The sequence below is a fragment of the Leptopilina heterotoma genome, unplaced genomic scaffold, assembly GCF_015476425.1.
Source record: "Leptopilina heterotoma isolate Lh14 unplaced genomic scaffold, ASM1547642v1 Lhet_80, whole genome shotgun sequence".
In the NCBI taxonomy this organism is placed as follows: Eukaryota; Metazoa; Arthropoda; class Insecta; order Hymenoptera; family Figitidae; genus Leptopilina; species Leptopilina heterotoma.
In genome coordinates this window covers 672,505-689,222 of record NW_025111181.1, presented here as the reverse complement: position 1 = coordinate 689,222, position 16,718 = coordinate 672,505, and positions in this window count along the sequence as shown.

Genomic DNA, 16,718 nt, shown 5'->3' with positions numbered 1-16,718 from the left:
CGATTCTATGTTAAATTTTTTTACATGAAAAATGTTCTCTACCCTATTAAAAAACAATTTTAAAGTAAATTTTAAGTCTCTTAGTAAAGGTAAAATTAATTAAGCCAATTCTTTATTTTGGTCAGAAAAGAAAACTTTAAAACTAAAGAAATTTAATAAGAAAATATTATTTGCTTCCTAGATACCCATCTTCGAAGCGTGTCACAATATATTGATAAATATTTTTATTTTTCTCCACAAATTATTTCTATTTTTATAAATTTTTACCATTTTTATTTACATTTTATTTTTCTATTACTTTCATTTGTTTATTTCTTTTATTTTTATTTTGTAAATAAAAACATTTTTTTTTTTTTGACAATTAAACAAGAGTGTGACAAAATTATAATATTATTTAAAAAAGAAAAAAAAATTCACCCATATAAATGTATATCTATTTTGTAGAAGAGAATCTGATAAACGAAAATTTTGAAAAAAACAAAACCGGTATACGTTGTTTTCTGATTGCATAAACATTAAACACTGCATAGTATTTAATTCAAATCACGTACAAGCACTGCCGTCGGCAAACTGCATGCCATTAAAATCATCGGCTGCAGCTTAATTTATTTCAGTTTGTACTAAATTCACGTAACTATAGTTATTTAGAACATCTCCATAAAATTGATTTTATACCATTCGAGGGGGAGAGAGAATTTTCCCCTAATTTTATTGTCAAAATATTGAAGTCACACTAATCACACTAATCACTCATATTTATATAATATATCAATTTCATATACAAATAATATGGGGATAAATTTCTGCATAAACAAATAAAAAAAATTACTATTATTTCGTGATAACAAAAAGGAAAATAGTAAAAAAAAAAATTGAGAACAATTTGGTTCGAATTTAAAAAATAAATAATTTATTTTTGAAATAAATTGATAAAATTTAATTAATCAATTAATAAAATTGATAATTTAATTTAAATTATCAGCTTATTGAATAAATAGTTGTCAAATTAACAAATTTTTAATTAATTATAATAAAAATAATAATTAACAATTGATAATGATACGAATAATAATTAATAAACTATCATTAATTAATAATATATTTATTATCATTTATTAATAACATTATTAGTAACATTATTAAAAATTAGAAATTAGTAATAATTAATTATAATTATTACGTGTTAATTGTTTAACAAAACAGTAAGAAAAATTTTCATTTGTATAATAATTGCAGACAACACGATTAGTGTGATTAATTATTTATCGCATCATAAATATGTTTATTATGTTAGAAAATAATTAAGTGTAATGAAAATTAAAAAGAATAATAGCATTTTAACTCGATATTATTTTATGCAATTAACAACTTCTGAATACTTCTTAGAAAATTGCTAGTTACAAGTAATAATTTAAAATGTTTTAAATTACCAGTCATGACAAATAATTATATTAATTCAAAACTTTACTGGCGCAAAGAAAAACTATAGTTTGCATACTAGGTCATTAATATTAAGTCTCTCTCTCTCTCTCTCAATCTCTAACTGGAAGTAAATAAAAAGTAACTCTTGGGTCGATGTATTGTTTGCAAATTGCTCTGTCGCGACAGATCAATAATTATTTTAATCATTTGAGAATAATATGAATAATTTCAGTTAATATACTACTTTGTATGAAAGTACTAAACGCTTTTTAGAAAGTAAAATTTTTTTTAATATGTCCCGTCTATATACTAAATAAACTAAATAAAAATAAAAATAAATTTAAATATTGCTTTTTATTATTTATTATTTTACAATTATTATTATAGATATTAATCTGAACGATTATAATTGCTTTTATGTTAGCTTAATTAGCTTAATTAACTTCAGCTACTAGACAATAATTTCGATTATCAAATTTAGTTTCTAAAAAACACACTCAAAATTTTAATTTTCTGTTTTCTAATTTTCTAACTTTTTTTTTTTGAAAATTCCAAAATTCTAAAATTTAATATTTGAAAATTCTTGATTATTCAAAAATAGATTTTAAATCTAGATTAGATATAGATTTTAAATAATCGAAGATTTTACATTAACATCTTAAAAGAAAAAATTCTCTAACCACATAAAATTAAAAATGATAAACAATAATAAATGTAAAATTGTTAGGCCTAAAGAATCAAAAATCAAAATTTCAAAAATTTGCTAAATTTCCAGCTTCTAAAACATCAAAATATTCCGGGCAATAAAGAATCAAAAATTTTAAATCGTTTAGAGTCTGAATTTTGAATCCAATACAAAATCAAAAATTTTAATATCTGTAAATAATTAAGGAGTAAAAATTCTAAAGTTCAAAATTCGAATCTTGAAAAATCTAAAATTTGAAATAAAAAGAAATCTAAAATTTGAGAACCTAAATAATCATAATTCAAATTCTTAAACATTTAAAAATTTTAGCCTTTAAATAATATAAAAAAAACCCATATCATAAATAATAAATAATCCTCCAAAATCTAACATTTTATCGTCTACATAATCAAATAATTCTAAATCACAGAGAATCCAGAATTTTAATCGATAAAAGCTCTTAAATTTTATCTGTTAAATAGTCTAAAGTTTTGAATAACAAATAATCTGAAATTCTAAATTTTTAAACAATTTAAAATTTTATCCTGTGAATAATTTAAAAAACAAAATTAAAAAAAAAGTCTAAAATTCGAATCATCCAAAAATCTAAATATTTAGCAGTTCTAACAAAAACGTTTTCGAATTTCAATATCTATTGAAAAAGTTTATGGCAAAAGAGAAAATGAAAACAAAATTCAAACTCAAAGTCGAAAAACAATATTGAAAATCAACATAAAAATAAAAGAGTCGCAGCAGAGAGAAAATTAAATTCGAATTTTTTAAATTCTCCCAAAATTTATTCGCAATTAAGCTGTTTATTCAAAAAATATTTTATTATTTTCAAACCAGTATATACCAAAATATATTCAAAAAAAATTTTTTTCGGCCCTTTACATAGCAATAATAACAGAGTGAATATAGCTTTTTGCCCAACATCATTCATAAACACACGTTCGAAAATCTTATATAATACATTGCGATTTCTGATTCCTTTGGTTATTGACGGCTTTTGAAAACCTTACTTACCCTCTTCAATTCTATTTTCTCTCTCTCTTTCTTTTTTCCCTTCTCTCCTTCTCCCTCCCACTATTCTATAGAACACCTACTATACACTTTATTTATTGTAACGTCGTATTTATGCATGAGGATAACACCATTGTTGGGCCACGATTACAAAGTCGAGAGAGAGCCACTTCTAAAAACGTTTTGATCGACGAGAGAAAAATAGAAGTTATCTCATTCACCCAAAACGGGAATCGATGATTTCTGTGTACGCGTTCACGATTTTTCATATATATATATTATTCTTTTCATATAAACCTGTCCCGCATCTAATTTTAATCGACTAACAATATAAAGAATGTAGAAAAGAATTCTTTTTCTTTTTTGTAAAATATTGTTTCCATTTCAAGAAATAAAAAAAAATCAATGCCATCGACTGCATTTCAAGTAAAAAAATAATGCAATTAAGAAATACCTTGACACACTTCTTCTTTTGGAATGATTGTTTAATTATTTTTTCTGAATTGATGAATCACGTTGCTTACCTGAAACAAAAAGAAACGTATTTTTTCAATTCAAAATTTCCAATAATTCAAATATCAGAAAGTTTTAATTTATAATATACAAGAATATGAAAAAATAAAATTGTCTCTAAACGTAAAAACTGTAGTTATGTTTTTTAAGTATTTACCAGTATTTACTTTTATTTTTTAACTATAAAACGTCATATCGGTGCAAGGAATTTTCTACTTTGTCCAAAACTGATGAGATAATAAAAAATACAAATTGTAAATAAATAAAATAAATAAAAAATAAGTTCAATTTTTATTAAATTTTTTCTTAATTTAGATAGTAGGTATAAAAATCATTTTTCCGTTAGTCAATTTTATTAAATTTAAATAATTTAAAATAAATAAATCATTATTTTATATTATAAGAATATTGTTTACTGTAACTTCATCAAAATTATTTTCATCATTTTAATTCAATTAATATTTTCTAGAATTTTAAATTTTTTTTTATGAAAATAATAATTGAATTCCTTAAAAAAAATTGTTTATGAAAATAATTGAATTCCTGGGAAATTTTTATTATTTATGAAAATAATTAAATGTTTGCAATTGCATACAATTTTATCAAAATTTTTTTTAAAATAATTGAATTCTTTTTGGGAAATTTTATTAAAATAGTAGATATTGAAAATCATTGAAATTAGAAAAATGCATTTTATTTTTGAAAATAATTGAAATTAGGACAAGAATTTTTTTGACATTGATGAAAATAATTGAATTTTGGAGAAGAATTTTGTTATTTCTAAAGATAATTGAGATTTTTACGAGAATTTTTTCAAATTTTGAACATAGTTGAATTTTATAAGAAGAATTTTATTTTTTTTTTAAATTAATTGAATTTTTGCAATTATTTGTAATTTCTCCAAAATTAAATTTTTTTAGTGTTTTTAACAAAAATTTAAATTAGAAAATTTTTAAATTCTATTATTTTTAAAATTGCTAATTTTACGAGAATGAGAATTTATTCTGACAATGAGTTACATAGATTTAGAACTAATTAAGAAATCAATCAATAGTTTGCAGAATGTGATGAAGGACAAAATTCAGTGATATATATTAAATAATTTAATAGTTCCTGAAGCAATCGTGAGAATTTGTAATATTGGCTCGACATGTTGAACATATCCAAGGTACAAGTTAACCTGACATATACATCATTTACTCAATATCGATCCCTCAAACTGATATGATGCAACGGACATTAACATCCACTAAATTCGGATAATTTTCAAATTGAAATTATTTTATTTTCTTTTTATTTTTTATCTGTCAAACGCAAGTTTTACCATTGAATTTTACTTTTTTTATTATTATTTTTTTTTATTTAATTTTTTCACTCTTATTATTATTTACTTTATTATTTAAAAATTTTTAATACACAAAAGTTTATTAAAAAAAAACATTTTTGATATTATTAATATGCTACTTTATCAAACAAAAAATATTACGCGTCAAAATTGACAAAATAATTTAAATTTTTATATTTATAAAATAATAATAATGTATTTTTTATTACTTAATAAATTGGAAAATTAATAAATTTTTTAAAAAATACAAAAAAAAAATAAAATTTAAAGCAATTTCATTTATTGTAAGAATATTTCGTCATTCTTAAAATTAATAATCAAATCAATATAGAAACTAGAAAACAAAAAATACTAGAGAAACATAAAACAATTGCAAAATAATAAAAATTGTGTTCATTTTAAATTTTTTATTACTATAGTTACTTTTATAATTTAAATAAATAAAATCAATAATATTATTTATAAATTTTTCTCTACATTTTTTTGTTCTATTCTATTACATACTTCGGGAAAAAAATTTTTTTTAAGAAATTACTAAACTAATCAATTTTTTCCCTGCTATAATTTTCATTTTCAATTAAATATACTTAGTTCTAGTGATTAGACGAAAAAATAATTTTTTTTCAATTTCAAAAATTTTTTAAAGCATCAAGCTCATTCAGACGGAGGGACGCGTTACAGTGGGCTTATTCAATTTGTGGACACAAATCATAATCAACAATGCACTCAATCGTGAATAATTTCTGCATTTGATTGCATACACTTTCCGATATTTATCTGACGCATGCGCGTGACAATTTATAAATTTCCCTCTATAATCACACGAGATATTTTCCGCTCACAGTTTCCCACATTGTGAACCAAAAAAGAAAAGAAAAAAAGAAAAAATTTCGCTGATAATCATTTCAAAATTTTTCTTTTCTACTTATTCAAAAATATTTTACAAAGCATTGAATTTTGTTTATATATCTTCTTCATTATTTATTATTCGCATTAAAAAATTAATCTTTAAAACTTATTTTTCAAATTACAAAAAAGAAAATTATTAAGTAAACACAAAAATAAATATTTTACGAATCCTATATTGTAACAAAATAAATTCATCTTGAAATTCAACATTTGAATGACTGCTCACTTTATGCTCTAAGCGAACGAATTGCGGAACATTAATTATAATATATATATACGAGGAGGAACTTAATAGTTTAATTGCACGATTGTTTAAATTAATTGCAGGGAGTTTGGATATATATACATCTATATAGAGTAGAGACGAAACGGGGATTCGAGCACCAATAATTGCAGTGCTTGTGAAGTCATAATGGTCAAGCTCATTTTGAGCGCATATGATCAAACTACGTTTGCCCCATGTGCATCCAACGAGATAACAAGGTACTAAAGATCCTCGCTATTACATCTTAGGTACCAAGCTTCTGCTATCTCTCTGTATTGATGAAATGCCTCTATTTCAGAGGGTTCGGGGTGAGGAAGGGAGGGAGGGGTTGCTGTATATGAGGAATCCCTCATATTCTCTCCCTCTCTCTATACACCATTATGCAAATAATCCTTATACTAATTCCTCCATTGTACCACTTTCATACATACAATATTATATTAAATACAAAACACATTTCTCCGAAATTTTACTTTTGCTAATTGTTCCCTCCATTTTATGCGTTTTTTATTTTTGTATTAATAAATTGAAATTTATTTTCTACTTTTATAATAAAACCAGAATTATTTGATTCAAATAAATATTTATTTGTTAACAGAAAAGTAATTGGTTAATAAAAACAAATATTTTTTTTCAGTGCGAGAATGAGAAAAAATAAAATTGTTGTTACCAAATGTTTAAATTTTTTTCCCAAAAATTATAAAGAAAAAACAGGGCTCGAAGCAGTGAAAGTATTTAAAAATACGGACTTTACGGACCAAAAATTAAAAATTACGGACCAACTGACAAAAATAGAATCAGACCGAATCAAATAAGAGAATATTTTACTTAAAACTAGAAATTCAATTTTTCATAACTATAAAACATGAACAAATCGATAACTCCGAGTCTTCGACTCAAAGTCATTGATTTCTTCATGTTTTATAATAATCAATAATCATTAATAATTATTAATAAAAATAAATTATAATAATTAAAATCATTATCAATTCAATTATTATTTTTAAGAATTTTTATCTAAAATTCTTCTTTATATCCATAATTTTTAATAATTTTCGAAAAAGTTCTTTGACAATTTTCAAATTCATTTCTTTACAATATTCAATTTTACGAAATTTCAATTATTCGCAAATTCTTTAATTAAATAAATATTAGAAAATAGAAACTAAAAATAATACTTAAATAAAATCAATTAAACTTTTTCAAAAAATTTAATTACAAAATTCAATTATTTTTTAAAATTCACGCTTTATTGCATTTAATATTCAATTATTATCTAAAATTTTAACTGAAATTAATTTTTTTTTTAAATGAAAATCAATTTTTATTAGAAAATTCTACTAGAATTCAATTAATGAAATACAAATTTAAATGTAAAAATGCAAATAAATAATTTATTGAATAATTGAACGTTTCTTAAAATTCAATTCCCATAAAAAAATCGTTATCAACAAATTTTCAAATAATTAAATTCTATCAACAAATTTTAATTAAATTTTTAAGAATAATTACATTTTTCGAGAAATTCGATTGAAATTGTATTAAAAATAATTGAAATTCTGAAATGAGTTTTATTATTTATGAAAATAATTGAATGATTGCGAAGAAATTTATTGAAAATTTTCAAAATTAATTAAATTCTTGTAAAAAATTAAACAGGAATTCAATTATTTTTAAAAAATTTAATAATATTCTTGGCATAAATAAAAATAACAAAATTCTTAGCAGATCTTAAATTACATTCAGAAATTTTAATAAAATTTTTCTCAAGAATTTAAATATTTTTGTAAAATAATAAAAATCTTTGCAGAGATTCAATTATTTTCAAAAGTCTTAATAAAATTCTTCGCAAGAATTCAATTATTATTTTCAAAAATATCAGAATTTTAGCAAAAATTCAAACATTTAAAAAAGTTTTACCAAAACTTTTTTTTTGGTAGAAATTCAATTATTTTTTAAACAATTTTTAAAAAAATGTCTCAATAAAAATCAATTATTTTTAAAATTTTAATGAAATTCTTCGAAAGAATTCAATTATTATAATCTAAGATTTTAACTAAAATCTATTTTTAAATCAATGTTTATAAGAAAATTCGACCAGAATTCAATTATTTTAATACAAAAATAAATAATTTATTGAATAATTGAATGTTTTTTAGAATTCAATTCCCATTAAAAATTTTACCAACAAATTTTTAAATAATTAAATTCTTTGAACGAATTTTAATAAAATTTTTAAGATTTTTTTCGAGGAATTCGATTAAAATTCTATTGAAAATAATTGAATTCCTAAAAAGAATTTTATTATTTACGAAAATAATTGAATCCCCGTAAGAATTTTATTATTTACGAAAATAATTGAATCCCCGTAAAAATTTTATTATTTATGAAAATAGTTGAATGATTGTGAAGAAATTTATAAAAAAAATTTGTTATTAATGAAATTCTTGTGAAGTTTTTATTATTTTTTGAAAATAATTGAATTTTGTCGAAGAATTTTGCTATTTATTTATAAATATAATTGAAATGTTGACAATGTTTTTTAGATTTTTTGAAAATAATTGAATTTCTTCTAAGAATTTTAATATTTCTAAAGATAATAATTGAAATTTTGATGAGAATTTAAAAAAAATTTTGAACATAATTGAATTTTTGCGAAGAACTTTATTACTTTTAAAAATATTTGAATTTCTGCAATCATTTTTAACTTTTCAAAAATTCTCAAAATTATATTGTACAATTTACGAACTTTACGGACCTTTTTTCAAAAAAACGAATTTTTACGGACTTCAAGCAAAGTTACGGACTTTTACGGAATTTACGGACCTACTTCGAGCCCTGGAAAAAAAATTCGGAACAATTTCTTTCTTACTTAATTCAATCAAAACTATATTATATATAACAGATTTGAATTATTACATAAACTTTCAAAAAACAAAAAAAAAAGCAAAATAAAAATATTATTTCAAATGTTAGGATCGTAGCCAATTGATTATTATTTTTCAAAAGAGCCAGATTCTTCTTTTTTTTATTTTCATTTTTTTCTTTTCTTTTTTTTCAAAAAAACTATGTGGTAGTCGCCCAGTTGGCACCAAAGCATCGATTGCACTTGGCGCCGTCCTCATTTTTCCGCACCCCCCACTCTTACTCTTTGCGACCTTTTTGGCACAGAGATATATATGCCATATATAGCATTGCTCTCAACAAAATTCAAATTGTGAGAAGAAAATTGAGAATCACTGATTTTACTCTCCACCAATTCGCATAAGTGATTCGCATAGAATTTCGCAAAAATCTTCACGAAGAACAAACCCCCCGCCCCCACCCCGGATTTGGAAATTGATGCTTTAATGTTCATGGAGAGAAAGGTTTTTATTCAACAAGAGAATGTGCACTCTCGATCAAAATCAACAGTTTTCTTTTGCTTTTTTTTTAGCAAAAGATTAATTGTTTATATTAAAAAAATTTTTTTTCACGAATTCTTATTATTTATTAATGTATTAAATAATGTTTAATACGATTAATTACTAATTATTATTATTTTTATAAGAATAAATACAAAAATAATATTAAATAGGTATCAAATTAAGGAAATCAGTAGTAAAGGTCAGTCGCAGTCAGACAACTTTTATGCATTTTTTTCTTCTTTCAGGACCAGTAGTAATAGACATTTGCAGTCAGACGAATTTTTTTCAAATTTAGTTTCAGCAGTAAAAGTAAATTTTAAATAAACATTTTTTAATTTATTCTACAAGTAGATAAAGTATATTTTCGAAAGGCGCTTTTTTTAATTTGGAGTACAAGTCCTTAAAGTAAATTACCGTAAAACTTTTATATAATTTTTCTACAAGTACTAAATATGCTGTTGAACTAAATATGCTGTCAGATTCATTTTTAAAAATTAATTACAAGTAGTTAAAGTAAGTTACTGCCAGACATTTCGATTTTTTATAATTTTTGCTACAAGTAGTTTAAATAAGTTGCAGTCAGACTTCTCTGTTTTATATAATTTTTATTTAAAGTAGTTAAAGTAAGCTTTTTGACAATTGCATTTCTTAAATTTTGAGATCAAATAGTTAAAGACTTCTCTGATTTAGATCATTTTTGTCACAAGTAGTTAAAGTACGTTTTTAGTCAGACTCATTTTTTAGATTCTCAGTACAAAAGTAGTTAAACTAAGTTACAGCCATTCGTAATTTTTCGAATTTAAATACATTTTAGTATTCAAAATAAAACACTCAGATTTTTCCGATTTTAAAAAAATTTGTCAACAGTAGTAAAAGTCAGTTTTAGTCAGACAACTTTTAAAATTCCAGTAAATTTTTTTTTATTCTTTATTTCATGTCAATTGTAAAAGAAATTGATAAATTGTACAAGTTTCAAATATGCCATTTCGGTCTACTTTTGGCGTTAAGTAGTGTTGGTACGTTATAGTCAGACAAACGGACTCCTAGAATTTCTAATTATGAAAAAGGTGCCAATCCTTAGTTGCAAAACGACATTTTCTTTCACTTATGTGAAAAAGACAAAAAAAAAGACAAAAAGACAAATTTTACTAATAATCTTGTAGGAATTACTACTTATTCGTAAAATAGTAAATAGTAAGTTTTACTAAAATTTACTATCTATAAAGAATTAGCTCCCAGTATAAAAAAAAATCGAATATTTATTTAATCTACAATTTAGCTATTTTTTCTAATGCAATTTTATGACTGAGGTAGGGAAATATTAGTTTAGTTGATGTTGGATGAAAAAATAAAAATTTTACATTTATAGAGGCTATTTAACAGTCGTTTGAAATATTCATGGCGTAATTTATCATCCAGCGAGTAGAATAGATGTGAAAAAGTGCCATAAAATATCTTTTTGTTTTCAGTGCGCAAGAATTTTAATATTTTTATTTCAAAAATTTTCCCCCTCAAAAAGCATATGTGGAATTCGATGATAGTTGGATTAAAAAAAGTTAAAGATGTAAAAATATTTAATTACCTGTTTAATTATGAATTTAATTCTAATTTTATAATTTTTCAATTTTCAATCTCAAAATTCGATCTTTTGAAGAATGAACATTTATTAATGAAATTTTAAAACTAAATTATTATAATAATTATGAAATTAAAATTTTAATATTTTAATTGTTTAACATTTTTTATTCTTTCACTAAAGCAATTTATCAATTTGCTTTTATTGAAAATTAATTTCGTTTACGTTGATTGATTAACTAAAATTCATTTTTAAATCAATTTTTATTAGAAAATTCTATGAGAATTCGAATATTTAAATACAAAAAAAAACAATTAATTGAATAATTGCATGTTTCTTAAAATTGAATTTTCATAAAGAATTTTATCAATAAATTTTTAAATAATTGAATTCTTTTCACGAATTTTAATAAAATTGTTTAGAATAGTTGCATTTTTTAAGGAATTCGATTAAAATTGTATTAGAAATAATTAAAATTCTGCGATGAGTTTTATTATTTCTGAAAAAATTGAATTATTGAGAAGAAACATAAAAAATTTGTAAATATTTAAATTCTTGTAAAATTTTTATTATTTATGAAAATAATTAAATTTTTGCGTACAATTTTATTAAAATTGTTTTTAAATAATAGAATTCTTTTGGGTGATTTTATTAAAATTGTAGATATTGAAAATCATTGAAATAAGGAAAATTTTTGAAAATAATTGAATTTTTGACTAGAATTTTATTAAAATTTTTAAACATAATTATATTTTGAAGAATTTTTTTATTTATAAAGATAATAATTGTGATTTTTTCGAGATTTTTTTTGTAAATTTTGAACATAATTAATTTTTGTGATAAGAATTTTATTACTTTCAAAAATAATTGAATTTCCGCAATCATTTCTAACTTCTTCAAAATTCCATTGTTTTTAGTGTTTTTAACTAAAATTCTTCTATAAATCCATTATTTTTAATAATTAATTAAATATATATTGACAAATTTTAAAAGATATCGAATTATTACAATTTTTCAAAAATCTAATTTTATTATAATTTCTAATTAAATTCATTCAAAATTGAAATTTTATATAATTTCAAATTGAAACCGTTTGAAGTTCATTTATTTATGAAAATATTAATCGCAACTCTTTTAAAATTGAATTAATTTTGAAATATTTAAGTAAAATTATTCATTAAATAATTTAGTTATTTTACGATAGTTGTTCAAGATTTAAGTTATTTTAAAAGTAATTTTTGTCAGAAATTGAAAAAATGAATCATTTTTTATTAGAATTCGTGGTAATTTATAGATTATAAGTCAAACAAAAAAGACCCAAAAATTCAGAATTTTCTTATGAATTCTAAAAATTAAATTTCTTTCAGTACTTTTAATAAAAATTCCTGACTTTTCCCTGAATTCCCTATGTCAGAATATATAATTATTGTAATTGTAATAATATTAAAACTATATATTCCAATTCATATTTTATTTTTACAAAAAAAAATTTGAATTAGAAATTTTTACGTTCTATTATTTTTAAAATTGCTAATTTTATTTTAAAAAGTGAGTGAGAAGTCAATTGCGCTCGAATTGTTGCTAGTTTTTTATAAATTTAAAATTTTTAATACTAAAATTAAAAAAATATTTGAAACAAGAATATTTAAATCAGAAGAGATTTAATTATTTCTAGTGACAATTGTTATTATTCCCTATTTTTAATACAAAATCCTATTTTCTTGTTGCTTAATAGTTGAGTATTTTATCTACATACAAAAATAACAATTTTTGAATATTTTCCTTACAATTCTTCAAATACATAGGCATACCCGACCAAAAGTACTTGAGTTGAACGACTCTCAATCTTTGAAATTATAACCCAGTCAGCGAGGAGTTTATATTGCACTAATAATAAAAGCGAGTTTCATACTCACATGATTTCTCATATCATACAGATACGGATTCCGTTGTGTTCTGTTGTGTTTATATGTCGTCTGTGTGAAAATATTATCGTTACTTTTGCCTCCATATCATATCCGAACATGTCTGATCTTTTTTAATGCCTAGCGCGTACGTAGAAAATGACACTAGAAAAGGACACGATGAACATTTCCCACTGTTACGATCTAGGATGGGAAAAAGGAGCTTTAGCGTCATTTCGAGCCTTTGGATAGGTCGTAACAGTTTTCTTTTACCCTGTGCATTTTTTTTTTATATATATACGGCCTCGAGGAAATGAAAGAAGAACGCGAATCATGTACGAAGGTGGATAGCCGAGGGAAGACGTAAAAAAAAATTTAGGATTTATGGCTAAGGTTCATTACTTACATCTATATAGGTGTATCATTTTTAGTAGAATTCTTCATTTTTGCCTCTCGCTTCTTTTCTCCTCCCCTAATCAAGTGGTATTTAAGGGACAAGAAATGTGACGGATTTGTTTTGAGGGCTTAAATACTAATGACGACGATCACACTGTATAAAATTAACCGAAAATTATGTCTCACTGGGAATTTCTTTTACTACTCATATAAAAGAGCTATTTTCCTTTTTTCTGATTCCAACTAAAGGATATTTTTTTAACCAATTGTTATATTTTATCGATTTGAATTATTTTTCGCATTCATGAAACTTTTCGTCCGTCAGATAGTTTGTTTATTACTTTTTGGTATTTTTTGTTGATCATTTCTTCGTGAACTGATAGGAAAATTTTGGCAAAATGAAATTGTCTGACTGTAAATTACTTCGACTACTTTTTATTAAAAATAAGCGAATTCGGTAGAATTTATGGATGACCGCAACTGTCTTTCGCTACTGAATCATAAAGTGGAAAATTTACATGTATTTGAAATATTTTGTCTGACTGAAGCGTTCCATTTCTACTGATATGAAAATAAATGGAATTTACGCCGATGGTGGACTGAAATGGACTTTTACTACTGGTAAAAAAATTTGTAATAAATCGACAAGTATAAAAAATGAAGATATCGATAACTCTGAGTCGAATAAGTATAATTATAATAATTACTAGTTTTTAATCGGTTATTACCAGTAATAATTAATATTAATAATTAGTATTTATTACAAATTGACTAATATTAAAGCACGGCTCTTAAGTAACTATATACAATAAGTATGCTCATAATTGTTTTTTCCCCTCCCTGATACTGATGTGAAAAAAAGAACGTTTAACAAATACTGACAAGAATGGAGGGAAAAAAATGAGTGCGAGAGAAAGAGAGGGAAAAAGAAAGAAGGTTTTCTGCATTTTAGGCGCAGCTGTTTTAATGGACCCTTTCAATTTCTGGTACGCAGGAATTAAGAAAGAGTCTCGTTAAAAAAGCGCAATTACTCTGCGGGCTAAGTTCTTTCGTGCAATTATAAAAGTGAAGTTCTTCAGTTAGAAGAGGCCAGGGCTACACATTTTAAATACGAATGCTACTTTCTTTATGTCGTTCTGAGGAGCTTATGTATTTCCAGATCGTCTGAAACTCATTTCCCGGATATATATATATACTATTTTTTTCAACTCAAACAACGACGAAGAAATACACTGAGAAATTGACATTTTTTTTCATTTTCTTTGAGAGAGAAAAATATATATTTCACGTAGGGTATTAAGTTTAATTAGAAAATAAGGCAATATTTAAAAAAAACAGTACAAGAACATTCAATTTAATAAAATTTCAAGTATGATTTTCAATAAAACGACAAGTAATATCTTAAATGAATGTCGAATTTAACATTTATAGTAAAATATTACATTTTCCATATTATTTTAAAATATCGAATAGAATACTCAGTAAAATATTAGGAAAAATTGTCCACGAAATATAGAAAACAAAAAAATGACATTGAACATGACAAACATTAAAAATGACATTTTGATCAAACAATTTTTCAAAAATTTTTTAAAAATACTAACGAAAAAAATTTTTAACAATAAAATATAATTTCTAGGTAACATTTTGCAAGAAATGGAAATTTTCTAAACTATAGTTTTTCTAAACTTCTTAAATAGATTTTTTTAAAGCATTATTACATTTTAGACAAAAGAAAACTGCGTTTTCTTAATTTTCCCATTTAATAGAAGACTATCCTATTCAATTTCTTATTTTGTCTTGAAGATGTTACATTGAACTCAAATTAAACACTGATTGTTTTTGTGAATGGCGCTCGAAACTTCGTTAAAATGTTCACCGTTCAGTTTCCAACCCAAGGTTCGATTTACTCGTCAACGAAATTCAGTTCCCAACAGCACTACACACCAAGAATATAGTCTTCCAGAGAAGAAGATAGAGAGAGAGAGAGAGAGGGAGAGAGAGAGTAACTTTATAACTAACATTGTCATTCACTCCAAAGAACTGTAACTATTATTTTTAACAATAAATTGAATTCCTTATTTTATTACCAAAACCAAAAATAAGCAACATTTGTAGACTGATTTATGAAACATTACCTACTTCACTTTAAACACTAAAAATTGCAATTTAGAACTTTCTACAATTTGAATATTTAGAAAAAATTATTAATCAATCTTTTAAAAATTAATATTTTCTAAACAAAAATTACAAATTTAACTTGATTAATTAATTAATTTAATACAAAAATAATTAAATAATAATTTAATTAAATCAACTATTGATTATTAATTAAACTATTTTTTATTTATTGTGCCCGACTAAAACCGACTCTTACTACTGATCCATTATATAACTTGTATTTCAGTTATTCTGTCCGACTAAAGAGGCATTTTTACTAATGATTCGTAATTCAAACGAATTTCTTTAATATATTGTCTGACTAAAACGGATTCTTACTACTTATTTGTCAATGAACCGATTTTTTCCAGTAATTTATTTGATTATAGCGGATTTTTACTTTACGTTAATTAATTAAAATATGTTTGATTTGTCTTGTCTGACTGAAATCGATTTTTACTACTGACCCATGAAGGTTGAACTATTATATTTGAGTTAATATGGCTACCTAAAAATGCACTTTTACTACTGATTCAGAAATTGAAACTATTTTTTAAATTTTTGTCTAACTATTACCGATTATGCGGGGTTTCATACAACTTTACTTATTAATTAAAAATTTTTATTATTTTATGAACTTAATTTGTCTGACCAAACACAATTTTTGTTACTCGTCTATGAATTAATCTACATTTGAGTTATTTTGTCTGATTAAAACGTATTTCTACTACTGATCTATGAACTAAACTATATTTTAGTTATTCTGTCTGACTAAGAGTCATTTTTACCACTAAGTCACAATTCAAGTTATGTTTTCAAATATGTGGTCTGACTAAACCTGATTTTTACTACTTGTTCATGAATTAAACTACATTCAAGTTATTATGTCTTTCTGTCGGACTAAATATATATATTTTTACTACTGATTGATAATTAAAATCAGTTTTACACTTATTTTGTCTGACTAAACTCAATTTTTACTATTAGTTAATGAATTAAACTACGTTTAAGTTATTATGTCTTTCTGTCTAGCAAAATAAATATTTTTACTTCTAACCTATGAATATAATAAAATAATTATATAAATAATAATAATATAATTCTTTTTTACTT